The sequence below is a fragment of the Siphateles boraxobius genome, unplaced genomic scaffold (assembly GCF_051911475.1).
Source record: "Siphateles boraxobius isolate OS27281-9 unplaced genomic scaffold, OSU_SipBor_1 9, whole genome shotgun sequence".
In the NCBI taxonomy this organism is placed as follows: Eukaryota; Metazoa; Chordata; class Actinopteri; order Cypriniformes; family Leuciscidae; genus Siphateles; species Siphateles boraxobius.
The window spans coordinates 6,233,956-6,253,448 of NW_027509219.1; the positions used below are offsets into that span (position 1 = coordinate 6,233,956).

A 19,493-nucleotide genomic window follows, 5' to 3' on the forward strand; every position below is an offset into this window, starting at 1 on the left:
CCCCATAGCCATACCCTCTTAACCCCCAAATATCTGAATATACATGAATGTGGGGGCTAAAAGACAAGAGGAGTAAGGCTTTTTCCATGATCTAGACAGCTCGCTGTGCAGATCGGGAAAAATGGAAGGCCCCGTGATGGAGGTGGAAAAACAGAGGGAAGGAAACTCGTTTAATCTATTTTATTTTTAGGACGAGTGCCCCCTTATTTCTGCTGGCCATAAATATTTAATTTATCTACAGCCTTAGTAAACACTTCCACCAGCTTATTATTTTTATATATATATTTTATATATATTCACTTTATTTTATATATAATATATAAACTATCATATATATAGGTTATATATATTTCTCATACGCTGGGGAAAGAGATGGCAAATTCACTTCCCCCATGATTGTGTCACTTTCAATGCCCAGCACATCTACCTCCTCGGAGGTAGAGCACTGAAGCATTGATTTCTCTCTCTCCCCGGGCGGAAGAGACCGCAGCGCGGGCTTCCGAGACCGGCGAGAGAGCACTGGATCCCTCGTGGAAAGGGAGGAGATAAGATCCGCGGACCCGTCTCCAACCCCGTAAAGAGATCCTATTCGCGATCCACAGGAATGCATTCTCCGCGCTGCCTCGGCAGACGCGGGACCTGTCACCCTGAGAATTGCGAGCCCGGCCACTTTCCTCGAAAAGTGACAGGCGGGAGCGGAGCATGCGAAGCGAAAGCTTCTCACAATGTTGGCAATCAGCCCCCTCGGAGGCTGATACCGCATGCTCTACTCCCAAACCCATCACACAAAGCTCGTGTGTGTCCCTACTCGTTAAATAGCGCGAGCAGGGAGAACACAGAGTTTGTGCAATTGTTTAGTTTCCATAAATATATATATCAGACAGACAACAGTAAATATAACAGACAGTTTGACACAGATCGCTTGCTGAGGCAACAGAAGCTAATGCCGGTTTGCACCGGATGTGCTTTTATCATATCCTGGTCATGACGTCACCCGCCCGTGACGCTCATTCTTTCCATTGGACTAGTTGACATAGATGCTTCAGACGCAGTCACGCTGGGGGCGTTCCCATGGCGTCGATGGACGCATCGTTGAGTTCCCTTCGTAAGGGAACTTGATATTGCAACAGAAACTTTTAACTCTCTCCTTTCCAGCACTTTAGATACAGTTGCTCCGTTGCGCTTAAAGAAAATAGTCCAACACCGTGGTACAACGAGCACACCCGGGCCCTTAAGAGAGCAGCCAGAAAAATGGAGCGCAACTGGAAGAAAACAAAACTAGAGGTATTTCGGATTTCATGGAAGGAGAGCTCGATTGCTTACAGAGAGGCTTTAAAAGTTGCTAGATCTGCTTTTTTTCAACCCTATTAGAAGAAAATAAACATAATCCAAGGTATTTATTTGAAAAAGTGGCTACACTAACGAAAAAGAAAGCTTCAAGCCCAGAAGTTTCCAAGAAACACATCAGTAATGACTTTATGAACTTCTTCACTTACAAGATTGATAATATTAGGGACAAAATTATAACTATGCAACCGTCTACTACAGCATCACATCAGGGAGTGCATTATAGTCTCCCCGAGGTAAAATTTGGTTCATTTGTTGCCATAGGAGAGGAAGAATTTTGCAAACTCGTTAATTCATCTAAATCGACAACATGTATGTTAGACCCTATACCGACTAAACTACTGAAAGAGATGCTTCCAGAAGTCATAGATCCTCTTCTTAACATCATTTATTCATCTTTGTCTCTAGGATACGTACCAAAAACCTTTAAGCTGGCTATGATTAAACCTCTTGTTAAAAAAACGCAACTTGATCCTACAGAATTAGTCAATTACAGGCCGATCTCAAATCTACCTTTTCTGTCAAAGATACTAGAAAAGGCAGTATCCTCACAACTGTGTTCCTTTCTTTAAAGAAATGGTATCTGCGAGGATTTCCAGTCAGGATTTAGACCGCACCATAGCACTGAGACTGCTCTCATTAAAGTCACAAATGATTTGCTCTTATCATCCGATCGTGGTTGTATCTCTCTATTAGTGTTACTTGATCTTAGTGCTGCATTTGACACCATTGACCACAACATTCTCTTAAATAGACTAGAAAACTATGTTGGCATTAGTGGAATTGCACTAGCATGGTTTAAATCATATTTATCTGACCGCTATCAGTTTGTAGCAGTAAATGAAGAGATGTCTTATCGATCACAAGTTCAGTATGGCGTACCAAAAGGCTCAGTACTAGGACCGTTGCTCTTCACTCTGTACATGCTACCTTTAGGAGATATCATTAGGAAACATGGAATTAGCTTTCACTGTTATGCTGATGATACTCAGCTCTATATTTCTTCCAAACCTAACGAAACTCACCAATTCACAAAATTATCGGAATGCATAGTTGATATTAAAAATTGGATGACTAGTAATTTCCTACTACTAAATTCTGAAAAAACAGAGATTCTAATTATTGGACAAAAAACTTCGACACGTAATAACCTAGAATACCGTCTAACACTTGATGGCTGCTCTGTTAAGTCTTCGTCGTCAGTTAGGAACCTGGGTGTGCTCTTTGATACCAATCTTTCATTTGAAAGTCACGTGTCTAGTGTCTGTAAAACCGCATTTTTCCATCTTAAAAATATATCTAAATTACGTCATATGCTCTCATTGACAAATGCGGAACAACTAGTTCATGCGTTCATGACATCAAGGCTAGATTATTGTAATGCTCTACTGGGTGGTTGCCCTGCACGCTTAATAAACAAACTACAGCTAGTTCAAAACGCAGCCGCTAGAGTTCTTACCAGAACCAGGAAGTACGACCATATTAGCCCGGTTCTGTCAACACTGCATTGGCTCCCTATTAAACATCGTATACATTTTAAAATATTGCTGATTACTTACAAAGCACTAAATGGTTTAGCTCCCCAGTACTTGAGCGAGCTCTTAACGCATTATAGTCCTTCACGTCTATTGCGATCTCAAAACTCCGGCCAGTTGATAATACTTAGAATATATAAATCGACTGCTGGCGGTAGATCATTTTCCTATTTAGCACCAAAACTTTGGAACAATCTTCCTAACATTGTCTGGGAAGCAGACACAGTCTGTCAGTTCAAAGCTAGACTAAAAACACATCTCTTTGACCTAGCATTCACATAACACTCTACAGACTTCTATAATTCAATATTAGGCTGCTTAGATTAGGTCAGCCGGAACTGGGAACACTTCCCTCAAATCCTGATGTACTCGTTACATCATAAGAAGAATGGCATCTACGCTAATTTTAGTGTTTTTGTTCATCCCGAGGTTTTCCCGCAGCCTGCTGGATCCAGGCCGTTTCCAGATCTGACGAAGGACTTTCGCCTGGACCTGATGACAATGCAGTGCTGAAGTGCCAACTAGCCTCTCCCTATGGAGGATCCCTATACCACTCTACAGATAAAGCGTTGTGGAATTTTTCGGTTCGCGTACCTACCCAAAGTGATAAGATAAAATAAAAATTCTGCATCAAAATTTATAGACTAGTTTGTTTAGGCATGGTTTGTAAGGAATTATAAACCTGCGCACATATATTCAAACGCACATAACTATAGAATCAATTCTTAATGCGCATGTGAAAGCCATCAGCGTCTATCACAGGTTCACGTTTAAAGTCTGTTTAGAGAGAACGGTGTCGTCTTAGCGGCCCCTAATTTAATAACAAATGATCATTTAGACGGAAGTGAATCAATCAAAACTAACTTTAGCTGGAAAAAACATTTTTCAAGAGCCACTATAAAACCAAACCAATCTCTGTTACCTTAAATTATATCTTTATCTCTGTAAAGCTGCTTTGAAACAATCTACATTGTTAAAAGCGTTATATAAATGAGGATGACTTGACTTGACTTAAAAGCAAACAAAAACAAAAAAAAAAACGCTGGAGTTAGTCCAGGTGTGTGAGCTGGCATCAGCGCTTGTCCTCGAGGGCATATTTGTGGAGTTCATCAGCATTATTGGAGCCCCGCCCACACTCCCGTGTTTGAGGTACATAAACAAAGCTGGAGCTCAACGGAATTAGTATTGGATGAGGACATATTTGCTGGTCCACAGTCTCCGCTGGTCCCATCGAAGTCATTGTTGTCTTGTTAAGCCCAGTTCTATGTTGGCTCAGTCATCGCTGGTTAAGCAGTTCCAAGTCTTCTCATTCGTCGCTGGTTAAGCCCAGTTCCAAGTTGTCTTAGTTTTCACTGGCTCAGCCAAGCACCAAGACATCTTTGACGTCCAGCTCCAAGTCTCTTTAATCGTGAATGGTCCCATCCAGCCTTCCTCTCCCTCCTCCTCTGCCAAAGCCATCCAGCTCCTTGGCCTTGTCTCCACTGTCTACCTTCAGCCCCTCAGCTCCTTCAGTGGATCCACCTCGGCCCTCCCACCCATCGGCTCCACCTTGGCTCAACTCCCTCGGCTCCACCAGGCTCTCTCAGCCCTCTAACTCCACCTTGGTCCATCATCGCACTGGATCCGCCCTGGACTTCCAAATCATCAGCTGCGCCTCATTTTCTTGTTCTGTTTAATTTGTTTATTTTCTTGTAAATCTCTCGGTATGCTATATTATTACCAAATATTGGATTCTATTTTTTTGGTCAACTTGTTTTCTTTCAATTAGTACAGGTTTTGTGTTTCTTTTTGGATCTGATTGATTGTAGGACTCATTGATCTGAGCATATGCACCTAAGTTTTTGAGAGAAAAAAAACATTATTTGTGGACGTGTGCCTGCAAACATAAAGGCCTCGGACCTGTGCATGCGTGGACACGTGCACACACACACACAAATGCGTGCACACACAAAACACACGTTCATATACACAAACTAATTTGAATATTACACGCTTTCTTTTTCACAGAGATTAACTTTATCCTACCCTGAACTGCATCTATCCAACATCCATTCATCCAATATTACCACACACATGTTGTGTTTTCATGTTTTATGTGGACTTTCCATAGACATGATGCATTCTGATCAGATCATTGATCTTTTGCATTCTGCTAAAAAAAGGTCAACATAAACGGCACATTTGTGGTCTGTTCTCCCGATTTAATTTACGATAGTGCCTATGCCATTAATAATTCACTGGAGTACATGAAGAATCTCTCTTTTTTTCTCTCCCCAAATCCTCACGCTTTTTTCCAGGTTTGTTTTCACAGGTAAATACAATTTATTCTGTCAAAATAACTGAAATCACTTTGAAATAGTATCACGCAATTTTGAAGTAAATCATTTTATTATTATTATTATTAAGGCAACTTATGTTACATAATAGAGATTACCACAGTGATATTTAACTGTCCGATTTTGCTGTGGAAAGATCCACGCTTTTGGGGTTATTCATGGTCTGTTGAAAGTACCTTGTTGATGCTTTTACACTTGTAAATGTCCTTTTAATGTACAATGGTTGAAAGGTGAGTAGAATAAAGTAATGTCATTGTACACAGTTAAAAATATATATATATTATTGCATCCATACTGATTGTTTACAGCTTAACGGAAGTCACACCCATAATTCACGCAGAGCGTCATGGGGTGTAGGAATAATGTGTATAAGCTGGACCAAAAAATGTCCCCACAAGGAAAAGGACATTTTGTCCTCATAACATAGGTTTTACCTGGATCAGACAGACAGACAGACAGACAGACAGACAGACAGACACACACACACACACACACACACACACACACACACACACACACACACACACACACACACACACACACACACACACACACACACACACACACACACACGTTTCAAGTTTCAAGGGTAAAAGACCCCTGCATTCGAAGATGTATCACAAGGTCAATGGTCTAAAACTCAGCTCCTGGAGGTCCACGGCCCTGCAGAGTCAAGCTCCAACCCTAATTAAACACACCCGATTAAGCTAATTAATCTCTTCAGGATTACTAGAAACTTCCAGGCAGGTGAGTTGGAGTTGGTTGGAGCGAAACTCTGCGGAACAGTGGCCCTCCAAGAGCTGAGTTCACCGAGCATATGCTATAGACCTTGAAGCAACAGACAAGGAACAATCTTCTGATGATGGGCCTAGCTGAGGTTGCTGTTACATTCTGGTCAAAGGATGAACATTTGTCCTGGTCTTCATCCCAACCTAATAGGCAAGGCAAGGTTGCCTGCAGAAAATGTCATCAAGATGACCCCATTGTTCTATGGCTCTGGTGATTAGCACCAGAAGATTGATCCTCATCATTTGTTACAAGGTCTTTAATCAAGAACCTCATGCTCAGACATTTTCTTGGCTGTTGTTCTGCCACAAAATGCATAAGAAATGTGCTATGCGGCATTTAAATACCGCTACTGTGCTTTAGTAAAACTTTCTCAGCTTCGAAACATGAAAATCCCAAAACACATTGTAATAATATTTTGTCTGGAACATAATAAAGAACATTAAATAAAAAAAAATTTCATGGGTCACTGTGGATCAAAGACAGTTCAAGTGTGGGTGTGTGTACTTTTTTTTTAATATTGGATGGATGAATGGATATTGGATGCAGTTCAGAATAGGATAAAGTTTACCTCTGTGAGTCCCACATTTGCATGAACTGGAAGTCAACACTTCATCCGCACATCACAATGGCTGCGTCCGAAACCGCATACTTCCCTACTATATAGTAGGGAAAAAGCAGTAGGCGAGCGAATAAGTATGTCCGAATCCTTAGTATCCATAAAAGAGTAGGCGAGAATTTCCAGAGTGACGTACAAATTATCGCGAGATTCGGGCTCACGTATACTTATAGTATACCTACTAATATTCCTACTTTCCTACTATATAGTAGGCGAAAACAGTATTTGAAAGGAGTAGTATGTCCGAAACCTCAGTACTCATAAAAGAGTAGGCGAGAAGTTCCCGGATGGCTTACTGCTTCAGCCCAGATTCTGAAGCAACCATCGCGGATACTTTTCTATCCCAGGAGGCCACGGGAGAGGATACGTCATTATCCAACATTACGATCAGCGACGCGGGTGTTTTCAAATGGGAGTAAACACGGTTCCTTGTGTTAAAATGTGTTGAAATACAGTAGACTAGAGTAAACTGTCGAATTGTTGAAGGTGTAAAGACGTTAGACAGTATAGTATAGTTGTGATTTTGCTGTAAAAACACGTTATTATGTATTGCTATCAGGAGAGCTCCAGTTAGCACACATCTCCAAAGTAGATGTACATAAACCATATACCTCTTAAAGATGCTTTTTTTAAATGTCTATTTACATCTGACAAGAAAATCTTCTATAAGTAGCCTATTCCAGATGAGCACATCACAACATAAAATAGACATCTGATGTATGTGTGCTATTTTAGAATTTAATGTTGTGGCAACACTGTTTACATTAGATAAATGTGCTGTAAGTAAGGTAAATACACAAATCTATAAAGTAACTAAACATGTTATCTATTTTATTTGTCCATTAGTACTGTTGATAAATTGAGGAACATTTGGGGGAGTGGAGAGTGGCTCATGAAGCTGAATGCTGCATCAAAGGCTTTGAATGAGTATACTACAGAAATGAATAACAAAATCTATTTAAATCTTAAGTAGTAGTTTATTTTAATTATTGTAATATCAAACACAGTTATTACAGCACTTTTCTCATTCGGATCTGAAATGTCTGCAGACTGGTGTGAGCACTGAGGATGGAGAGCCCGGAGCTGAATCCTGGAAATGGTGCCATGGTTGAGATGCTCCATCACTCCACCGGCCCTTATCGCCTCAGAACAACCTCCGGCACGGAGGCACGGTCACCTGGTGGTCAGCTGATTCATCAGAATAAAGCCACAGAATGAGAACCGCTATGTGGAGATGGCAGTAGGATGTGGGGTTCAGCGCCTGTAAATACATGCTTGTAGTTTGAATAAAGCTTTGTTTCATGTGTTTTTGACTTGTATATGCATTTGTTTATTCTGATGGTTACTTTTATTCATTATTTTACTTATCCATGTTTCTTATTGTTGTTGTCAGTAAATAAAATACAATTATTTAATATATTTATGCTTTAATTCATTGCTTGACTATAACTGTATTTACTGCATTTATCTAGTGTGTATTCATGCATATGTCATATGACAAAACAAATTACATTTTGCTTGTTTTAATAAAATCTAAAATTTTCAGTAAAAAAAGTTTGGGTCAGCATTTATCATTATTATTGTGTAAGTTTTGGGGTGGGCTAGCGATGCAATTCATTCTGGGGTAATCTTGTTTTTTAAGGAGTGATACTTACATTTTTCTAGTATAAAAATCAACAGTCTTCTCCAAAGGTCGAGATCTTTGAGCCTTCGTGTGTTGTGAGCAATGTGCAGACATTACAAACGCTGAGGAAAACTGTTCTAGGTATGGCTGTCGAGTTACTGATGTTATGAGGTGTTAGTGCACCGGTCGCTCATATCATTTTTTATTGCGGAACTTATAGTTCCCTTTCAGTCGAGAACGTCAGACGTAGTCGACGGTCGACTGAATTGGGATCTCGCTAGAGAGCCTGTCTTCTTCGAGTACTATTGAACGAGCCAATGTAATTGGCGTGCGTGATTCGCATCACACACTCTGCCCCCGCGGCGCGGGTATAAATACGGAAGTGGATGCACGCACTAGTTGCCTTTCGCTTCGGAGCCGATCGTTTGATGTCTCTGAGAGTGCTGTTTTCTACAACGAGCGAGTGTGTCGGTGTTCTTCAGGAAGACTCTCCCAGTGCTGGTGTTCTACAGCGCGAGTGCAGCGGTGATCGCGAGCTTTGAGCTCTCAACTGCTGTTTTAACAGCAACAAATTTCTAAATGTTTGTGTGTGTTGATGGCTGGTTAGAGGGCGGAAAAGTGAGTGCTTCACTGTTTCAGTTCTCTGTTCAGTGTTGCTGCGGTCATTCCCCTGTGTGCTCCGGCACTGGTGACGGTCCTATTTTCTGAAAGAGCAACACGGGTGCGTTTGCGTCTTTTTCAAGATGTCATTCCGCCCGTGTGTTTCTGGGTGCGGTCGTTCCCTGTCTCTCTCTGATGGTCACAACTGTTGTGTCACGTGTTTGGCTTACAGCACGCTGAGACAGCTTTTGTGGACAGCTCATGTTTTCACTGTGGGAACATGACTGTCGCAGTGTTGAGGGCGAGACTCGCCTTCGTTCGCGGAGAGCGAGTCCCCATTACCATGCCCCACCCTCGGGTGCTGTGTGGGATGGGTGACCGGAGGATAGTGTTGGATGTCCCGCCCGGTAACCATTCCCTGTGGGCTCCTCACTCCTCCCTTCCACTGCAACCACTGGAGCCTCCTGTGTTGTCTGCTGGTCCATCTGTAATGGGTGGGCCAGCGGTTTCACTCGGGGCTCCCCTGGAGGACAGGACGCCGATTGCAGCATCGGAGGGTGAGCTGACTTCTAGAGATGATGACTCGGCTGCATTGTCTCCCTCCGGAGTTCAATGTTGCCCGAGCCGGATCCAGAATTATCAGCTATGCTGAAACGGGCCGCCGAGGCTGCCGGGCTCGAGTGGAACCTCCACCGTGTCCCGTTCAGTCTCGGTTGGAATCTGGAGTTTGGTATCTTGGGGCGGGCCGCGCTGGTTCTCAGCTCGCCGCCCCAGTGCCTTTCTTTCCCGAAATGCATGGAGAGCTTATCAGGTGGTGAACAGCATCTTTCTCTGCCAGAAACTGCCTGAATAGCTTTTCCCCCTCATTACCCTTGATGGAGGAACGGTGAAGGGTTGCAAGGTGTCCCTCCATTGGAGCGGTCTGTCGACACAGGTGCACCTGTGTCCGGCGGCCGCTGCCTTTTGGGGGGATCCTCGTCTCCCCCCTAAGGCCTGTGAGTTTCGTCTGTTCCGACGGGCAGAGCTTACAAAGCCTGTGGGCAAGCCCCTTCCTCTTGCGTGCCATGGCGTTGCTGCAGGCTAGGGCACCCATGGCATGCACGAGGGTAATCCAGACCGTGCGCTCATAGGTGAGCACCGCACTGCATCCGACCTCACCCTCCGGGGTACGGGTGTCGTAGCGTGCGTGATCGGTCTGGCGATGTCCACCTTGGTGGTCCAGTAGCGCCTTCGTTGGCTCAGCCTGGTTGGTATGGCGGATGCGGACAAGGTTCGGTTCCTGGTCTCCCCAATTTCCCAGGTTGGGCTGGTCGGCGACGCGGTGGAGAACTGCATCAAACAGTTCTCTGCCGCTCAAGCGCAGACGGAGGTCATCCGGCACATCCTGCCCCGGTGGCCAGCTGCTGCCTCCACCCGCCGCCGGTGGCAGCTCCTCCGCCTGCTCGTCGCCGTGGGCGTTCTCCGGCCGCTGCTCCTGCTGGCCCTCCGCAGCAGCCTCCACCCAGGCCTCAGCATGGAGCCGGCCGCAGTAGAGACGCCCAGCCCGCTCCAGGCGCTGCCAAGCCAGGTGGCAAGCGACAGCGAAAGCATTCCGGAGCGGGCCGCCCAGGAATGGATGAGATGCTCTTGGAGTGGCACGATCACTCCCTCCCCCCGGGTGAGGGCCGGGTGGAGCCTTTGTTTGTGTGTGTGTCTGTTCCGCCGCTGGCTCCCTAAAAAAAAAAAAAAAAGCGGAGCAAGCGGTACCCACACTTCAAAGAGAGAGCAATTTCATCTGTTCCTGGGTCCCAAGAGGGCCAGTCTGGCGGGTGTGACCCTGTATAGCCTTACGTCCCTCAGCTCCCCCTTGGTCGCCAGCAGGCAGCTTGGTGCGTTCGAGGACCCGGTCATCCGCCTTCTCACGCGCCCCCTGCCGCTTGTGGAGACAGGTAAGTGTTGCACAGCACACTAACACCACTCTCTCTACTTTGCTGCCCCAACTCAGGCTCAGCTACCCCGCTCAAGTCAGTGATAGTCATCACATTAGGTGTTGAGCAGACGTGCTCCTAAAAATTCAGTGATATTCATCACACCGAGTGTTGAGCAGTGCTCCTGACTTGTGCGTGCTTATCTTATCCTGCTGGCGAAGGATTTGATATAGCCGCTCCTCCAGCCGGTACGAAGGCCAGTTGTAAACTTGTTCTTCGTGCTACTAGGGGGTGGGTCGTGACCATCTTGGCCCAAGATTGGTCTGCAGCTTTGACCTGAAAGACATGTGCTTCAGATCTCTACCTCCCGCACCGCAGGCCATCCTGTGTGTTGCGTCTAAGGGTGGAGTATCAGTACAGTGTCCTTCCCCTCGAGTGCTCCAGAGCCCGTTGGGTCGTCAGGTCAACTGGAAGAGAGTAGTCTCGCCCACGGGCTGAGTATCTCTTTCTTAGTTTTGGAGAGGTACTCGGTCCAACATGTCTCTCCAATGAGAATGTGTTCAGCTGGTGTTGAAGTGAGAAAGGGTCCCACTGAAAGAACTTTCAGAGGCTCCTGGGGTATATGGTAGTCGCAGCCTTTGGCTTCCTCCATATGTGACCGCTTCAGCGCTAGCTTCACGATCGAGTCCCGAGGTGACCGTGGCAGAGCAGCTCACCCTCTGTGACTATAGTTCATCCCGGTCTGCTGCCAAACCCTCTTCAACAGAGGGGCCATGTACAAAGGGCGTGTTTTAACGGGGGCCTGGGCGACCCCCGACTACACGGGCATTCGTGCCTCGAGTTGTTAGACATTGCGACCGTTGCGCAAGCTTCCCCTGCATGTCACAAACTCACCCGTCACCTCCTCCTTGGAGTCAGACGCTTCTGAGGGCGCCTTGTTCCACTCCTCCCGCTTACTCAATCGTGCCGCCATCGAGCCTCACGACAGTTATAGCCAGGGCAAGTGGAGACTCCATCCCCTGGGTCCGGCTGGGTCATGACCATTCCGGGGCCGCTCAGTTGCCCCCCCGGTTTTATTTTTCCGCCAGTGTTTGGGTAAACCGAGCGGACTACCCTTGGACAAACACTGGGTCTCAGCTGCCCCAGGGGCCCGCAGAAATGCGTTTAACCCCAGTGAGCCTTCTAAAAGTGACTGCGACTCATGGTCGCCTTGCGCCTGCTCAAGTTAGTGAAATCATCACTCTTCATGTTGAGCAGAATTGCTCCTGAAACTCAGTGAAGTTCATCGCACTCAGGTGTTGAGCAGCAATGCTCCTGTAGCTCTGTGAGTTCATCACAGGTAGCTCAGTGAATTCGTCACACGCAGTGCTGAGCAGAAATGCTCCTGGTGCTCAGTAAGTTCTTCGCACTCAAGTGTTGAGCAGAAATGCTCCTGCAGCTCAGTGAGTTTATCACACTCAGGTGTTGAGCAGTAATGCTCCTGAAGCTCAGTGAACTTGTCACACTCAAGTGCTGAGCAGAAATGCTCCTGTCGTTCAGTGAAGTTCTTCGCACTCAAGTGTTGAGCAGAAATGCTCCTGAAGCTCGGTGAGTTTATCACACTCAGGTGTTGAGCAGGAATGCTCCTGAAGCTCAATGAACTTGTCACACCCAAGTGCTGAGCAGAAAATGCTCCTGAAGCCCAGTGATCTTCACATGTTGTGTTGAGCAATGCTCCTGTCTTTTGCGCCCGTCGCTTGCACCTACGTGCCAAGTCAGGAGAGGAACAGGTCTTCATAGTTGCCCCTTATTGGCCCAACTAGACCTGGTTCCCTTCAACAGCCTTCCTGACTTCCCCTGAAAACTCTTTCGGGGACAGGGCACGATGGCACACGCGTTCTTCCCCCGGAGATTCCGGGCGGTCTTACATCTGAACGCGGAGGTTCAGGTGGCTATCACAAGAACATGTGATAGTTACCATCACTTCTGCGAGCACCCCCTAGAATTGGGTAGCGTGCTTAGAAGTGGAAGTGGAACCTAGTCGTTGAGTGCGTCTTCTCTCCAGAGGAGATCCTGAAAGCTTTCGATCACTTCAGTGCTCTCTTTCCTGCAAAATGGGTTGCAGTAGGCTGTTTTCCTTCACCCTCAAAATGATGTTGCCTCGGTGTTTAAACGACGCTCATCGTGTTGCAGAAGTATGCAGAAGCACGTTCTGATCGTCAGGTTCCTGAGGAGCAAGGTCTTGTAAATCCTTGTGTCCCTCTTTATCCTCTTGGGCCTTGTCCCTGGTGCGACTGCACTGCAGAGACCGCCCCTGAGCCACTGCAGGCAGTGAGTTAAAAATTCTGTTATATCAGTTCTCCTGCTCTGTGTACAGAATGCAAGTCATAGACCTCAGACCAGCTCTTCAAATATCTGTTGGAATTCAGCAGAGAGGGAAGGCTGTTTCCATGCAAAGTTGCACTTAGTGCTTGCCTTCATTTCGGCAAAGGTCCGAGATGCAACATGTCCACTTAGGTGTTGAGCTCCTCTATGATGAGTGTAAAGTGCTCCGCCTGGGCGTTGACGATATGCTTTGCTAAAACAGATTCTAGAGTTGGGGGCTGGACGACACCTAGTTGAACCGCTGCCTCACGTGGGCTCCCTTCTCATGAAGCCAGTTTCACCGTGAGCCCGGTTCAAGTGTCGGCCATTCCCCTCCTATGGACTGGATACGTGCGCCTTTCTACTCCAGTTGAGTTCCCTTAAAATTGAACCCTGTTGAGTTCCTCCACACCCCTCCGACGTCGGACGTGCGGAACGTCTGGTGTTAGGCCTACCACTCGTAAGCAGTGGGGAACCTGTGTTAGGCTGGGTCCATATGTTGCGGTCCCTTCGGTGACCCCATATGTGTATTCTTCCACGATACGGCTCCCTGCGGTGAGCCCGTGTCTTCCCTCGGCAGAGTCTCTCTGCCGTCATAGTCCGGTGTGTCTCCCCCCGTCTTAGGCTGGAGCCACCCCAGTGACATTCCATATGTTAGACTGCCCGGTTTCCGCCCAGTTCATATGTGTATTCTCCACATTACCTCCCTCTGGGTTGGATGTGGCTTCCGCAGCGTCCCTTCCTTCCAACGTACGGGGAACGCTTTCCCAGTGGTCCTGTAGGAACAGCAGTGACTTCCCTGGCCTAAGCCCTGTCCTTCCCCGCCTTAAGTTTGCGGGGGCATCAGGAGGCTTTGGTTTAGGCACTGGAAGGTGGCAGCGTTAGTGGCGTGTTCAATGGGTGATCCCAATTCACTCGACCGTCGACTACGTCTGACGTTCTCGACTGAAAGGGAACGTCCTGGTTGCGTATGCAACCCACCGTTCCCTGAAGGAGGGAACGGAGGACGTAGTCCCCTTGCCACTACCGCTGGACCACCGCTGACCCCGGGTTACTCTCGGCTCCTCAGCGAAAAGCAACTAGTGCGTGCATCCACTTCCGTATTTATACCCGCGCCGCGGGGGCGGAGTGTGTGATGCGAATCACGCACGCCAATTACATTGGCTCGTTCAATAGTACACGAAGAAGACAGGCTCTCTAGCGAGATCCCAATTCAGTCGACCGTCGACTACGTCCTCCGTTCCCTCCTTCAGGGAACGGTGGGTTGCATACGCAACCAGGACGTTACATACAAGATCAGAATGAACAATCATAATGACAGAAAACATAAATATGGGTTTGCATCCATCATATGATATTATATACACAGGAAAAAAAGAACAATGACAAGTTTAAATATCTTTGAATAATAGCGGTACAAACAAACTGATGTTGTTGTGATTTATAATCCAGAGGGATGAAACATTCAACAAGAAAAAGAGGAAAACATAAAGGACAGCCCTTAGGGGCCCAAAAGGGCTTTTTGCTTGTGGGTGAACATTTTGGATTTAAAATAAAGAAATTAAAAAAATATTCAAGAGATGACGATTTAGGTTTTTTGTAATGAAAAATTATATATTTAAGGTGTTATATATAAGTATTAATATGCTATATATATATATATATATAGCATATTTAAACTATGGGTCACAATAGAAGCGTTAAAAATAAGAACTTAAATCGACATAAATTTATTGGTTATACTACAATCACAAAATAAGCAGGTTTAATCAATATCAAGATATTACAGAGATTAATTAAACGTGTCGTTCATATCTTTTAAGTTGTTGCACTTGTGATAAGGCGTCGTAGGTCACATGACAACGTCAACATGGCAGATGTCCGGTTCGCATTCATACTCAACGAGATTTGGCTATAAAGTACCTACTCTTTTAGCGGTCGTTAAGTAAGTACTTATTGAAATTAAGTACCTACTCATTGAGTATGCGGTTTCGGACGCAGCCAATGACACATCCCCTCTCCCTAGGTGTGTCTCCCCCTCAACCTTCTTGCTCCTCCCCTCATTACGCAATTTGCCACATACTACCATATTATCGCACATACACCTCCCTTTAAAAAAAAAAAAAAAAGAAAACATGATTTTATATAGTTAAAATTTTACCTGTATATTACTTTTCAAAAACAATACAGATCATCTTAATTTAAGAACACATCAATCTTTAGTCTTTTAGGTTTAATCCAGACTCTCCCTGACTGGGTTCTCTGTATTTCAGGCTGTGCAAATACAAGAGAATGTGGAGTAGATACAGTGGATGGATCTTGAACAATATCAGGTATATGCTACTACAGTTTTCAACCTCCAGAAATGGGAAAGGTATCAAATGACATCTGTTCGCAGAATACTCTTATATACAACAATCCAAGGGGCTTTAACATCTGTAACCCAGACTTCACATCCAGGCTGTAGATTGGTCAGTTTTCTGACTCTATGACACGTCATACTTCTAAGTGTTCACACTTTTCCTAATTTTAAAGAAAAGCATCACCATCACGAAGGGAAGGTTTGAGTAACCGAGGAAGAATTGGCAGATTAGTACTAGTCGCCTTCCCATGAGAAGTTGGGGGGGGAGTGGGGGGGGGGGGGGGGAGTATTTGTTCCTTAGAAGAAGCTTTATTTGTTCCTTAGATATTTTGGGGTTTAGATTTATATTATAATACTTTTTAAGGTTAAGGTTAAGTAAAAGTACATTTCTTTTTGGAATAAGTTTTTAGGTAGGTTTTTCTGTTATTTGTAGTTTATGTAGTAGTGTTGTTGTTAGTCTTCCCTTGTGTGTCAAAATCGGTTTGATCAGCCAATATATAAGTCCCCTTTGTTTCTTTTGTTGAAGATTTTGTTGATCCCTTGTGACTCCTCTTGCTTAAATGCTTGGTCCCTCACAGTCCAAAATCCCCCTGAAAATATTTAAATTCTGGCTGCTAAACATACCATTTCAATGCAGTTTGGGAGGGACAGAAATTACTTAACGGAGCGAGCAGCAACCCTCCTCTATCTGAAGACTAAGTTAAAGTATCTGTTTTGTTAGTTTAAGTAAAAGACAGGTTGGTGAAAGAACTGTACGGTCAAATTCAAAAGCTTTTGAAGTCTACTTCATTAAAGCATGTTTACACACACACTTACTATACACTTAGGCCTACTACACATGATTTTAAAAACAGTACCATTGCAGTTTTTATGTTATGATTTTAAATTGGTATGTGACCTAAGAACGATCTTTCATTAAAGGTACATAAAGGTGCTGAGGTCTGACTTTGTGGTGCTCTGAAATAAGTTATTTTAATATTAATATGTAATGAAGGACTTTGAAAGAAGTTTGACAGATTTCAGTGCTGAATAAGGTTAACACTACCCCGTTTATTTGAAAATGGTTAATATTTGACAGAAATGTAAAAACGTAGCGCTCTAGATTTGACATACACAGACACCATATTAGGAAAAAGGGGCGGGCTGATGCTGACCGATTTGATACACATCCATAAGAATAGATTTGAGTCGTTATAGGCTCTGGTAATTATGGAGCATAATAGGAGTAAAACTGTGACAAAAAAATTATCAGGGAGGAAAAATCTGAGGGGGCACGTGCCCCCTCACTTTGAATGGGCATGACGCCACTGAATTGCCATGCCTCGCAAAGAATGATATGATATGTTTAATTACATTTTATGAGTTGGTTTGAGACAGGTGAGCCATCAGGGTAACAGAAAATAATGCAATAAACATTAAACTAAATAACATACCATGTAACACAAAACATATAGGCCCTACTTACTGATAACAAAAATATAAAGGAAACAAAACATCTAAAAGAAAATAATAAACATTGTTTTCAGTGCACCAACCTATTGTTGGCAAATTTTCCAGGGCTTTAATTGAAACATTGTAGCCTACATGCCTAGGTCACACAGTTCCAGTATATTTTATGTCTTCTTATCTAAAACCTAATCTGACATGCTTATCTCCATGTAAATGAAAATCCCAGATGCACTCATATTATCTTTATAAAATGTAAAATCCCTGTAAAATAAGAAAATGCCTGATCTCAGAAATACATTTAGATAATAGCCTATATGCACATACATTTTTGCTTGTTTGGATATTTTAGGCAAATATAGGTAGAGATAGGTTCCTCAAGAAGAAAAAAATGTCTCTCTCTCTCTCTCCCTCCCTCTCTCTCTGTCTCTCTCTCTGAGAGAGAGAGAGAGAGAGAGAGAGAGAGAGAGAGAGAGAGAGAGAGAACGACCGAACATAGCCTGGGCTTTTGTGTCGCAATGTCTCTACACGGGCAGAATCGCAGAAGGAAATACAAATGAAAAATGAATGAACACGACGCCAACTACTTGACTGCAACAAACGACAAACTCATTGGTAAGAATGTTTAATTTATTCCTTAACATTGAACCCCTTGTTAAATATTAATGAAAACGCGCGCGCGCGTGTGTGTATGTAATAAGACGGTTCATGACCATGATAGCTACCTGCGCAGGGAAACTCTTTCGACTTGACGTCTTTCACGAAGCGTTTATGTTAAGATGAAAATGCTTTATTGGAGATATATGTTACTGTTAATTTTCGTGCAGTTGCGTTACGGAAATCGTAGCGCTCGAGGACGTATCTACACAGGCCTACAGAAAAGAAAGGAACCGACTGTCGCATGTTTAGTAGCGCAACCCTGGACAGCAGATTGTTTATCTATGCTAAAGGCTCATACTCCACACTTAAGATACCCATCGAATAATAAAAACAAACAAAAAACATTCTTACTGCACAAAATTGCTACCCGGGTATAGTCCTACACCCTAGAATGTTTTGTTAGGTAACCTAATGTGCTTTTTACTTTAAAAAGTCAAAATATTATTTATAAGGTATAAATGTAAGCTGAGACATGAAAGTCATTTTAAGGTTATAGTTTAAATATCATGTTTCTGGAGGTTAGCTAATGAAGTGTTTTGCACCCAAAAAAAGAGGGGAAAAATGATTATTTTCTATTTTCATTTTCACTCTCTGTCAAAAACACTCCTTCACAGCATGTGTGATGTGAGTTTGGATGGTCAATATGGCCAGCGACCAGCGCTGTAGTAGAGTGGTATGTTTGAGATCCTGAGGTAGAAGAAAATGAACCAACACAACCACAACGATTGCAGCAGACTGTTGCAGCGTGGTAATTGCGGGCACTTGCTAAAATCTATTTGTATATAAAACTGTTATTATAAAATGTTGAGAATAAAGAAAAGAGCCTGATCTGAAATGACACAAACAAATGAAAAAATTCTTGTTCAATTGATCAGGCATATTTGAAATAAATGTCAGCCAGGCATTTTTATAGTTTGATCTTTTGGAAGTGAAAGGGTATGCAGTTTTTGGAGGTGCAGTTTGTCTACATCAAGGGACAGAACAACTCAGACAGTCTATTTGAACTGGATTAGTGTTGGGGTAATTAAGTAATTATTACCATAGCTTCTCAGTGATTTTAGTCCCATCCAAATATGCAATCTCAGTAATCATTACAGTTAATGTCAGTAAAGATTACAGCGATTTTTACCTTCTGTAACCGAAAAATAACTTTAGGTAACGCTAATTCTGTGCGACTAGACCAGTTGTAAATATGTATTCCATCATTTCCTGTTTAAAAGTAGTTTTCGGCAATTTTTCAAGTATGGAGGCGCTTGAAGAAGTATTCAGTTGCGTTCTAGGCGGTGGGTCAAGTGTGTGGCAAACCACAAGTGTTTTCCGCATACCATTCAGATCAAAATGAAGGTATTGTTAGAGGCACAACACTTCTTTTGGGTTTTGGTAAATGCCATTTATCAACAGAATTCAATCAGAATTTAATAAATTTAATTAATAATCCTGTCCGAATAGGTTTTTACTCGATATCTTTACTCACACAGCACTATTGATATTGAAACAAACCAGACAAAGTTTGTCTGAACCTTTGATCAACTTAAATTATACTCACATGGTGTAATTTCAATGTGAAACCTTGTTTGGCTTCACCATGGTAAACCAAGCTTACCAAGTTAATTGACTTGTCTTTTTTACCGCATTTATATGTTTTTATACGAGTTAACTAAAACTTCAATCCTGTCTGCCACAGCTGAAGCGGAGCATACAGTATTAGCTATGGCTAAAAGTGACTTTACACAGACTGACAATAGAGATAAAATCAGCATTAACCCATTGACATTTTCCATTCGTACAGCCCTTGAATGACAATCAAAACTGAAATCTCTAGGATACAGTAACATTTCTTTTTATGGAAAGCCTCATTTTGACCTGTTAAAATGTTTTTGTTTTCATGAAAAAAATAGAGAGAATGAATTTGACCTGATGTTCGAACA

General features: G+C 43.7%; 1 protein-coding gene and 1 long non-coding RNA gene across 10 annotated transcripts in view; both read left to right on the plus strand.

The window, feature by feature from the left end:
- Positions 1-19,493, plus strand: part of LOC143733052 (uncharacterized) — a 203,144-nt gene that overhangs the window by 27,525 nt on the left and 156,126 nt on the right. The window lies entirely within an intron of this gene.
- LOC143733024 (proline-rich transmembrane protein 3) overlaps positions 17,348-19,493 on the plus strand; it is a 67,883-nt gene continuing 65,737 nt past the window's right edge. For 3 of the 9 annotated variants that reach the window (XM_077224549.1, XM_077224553.1, XM_077224554.1), the window contains exon 1: positions 17,348-17,520. The gene's annotated coding sequence lies outside the window, so the exon portion shown is untranslated. The remainder of the gene's footprint in view (positions 17,521-19,493) is intronic. The other 6 variants (XM_077224556.1, XM_077224557.1, XM_077224552.1 and 3 more) reach the window with 3 other exon arrangements.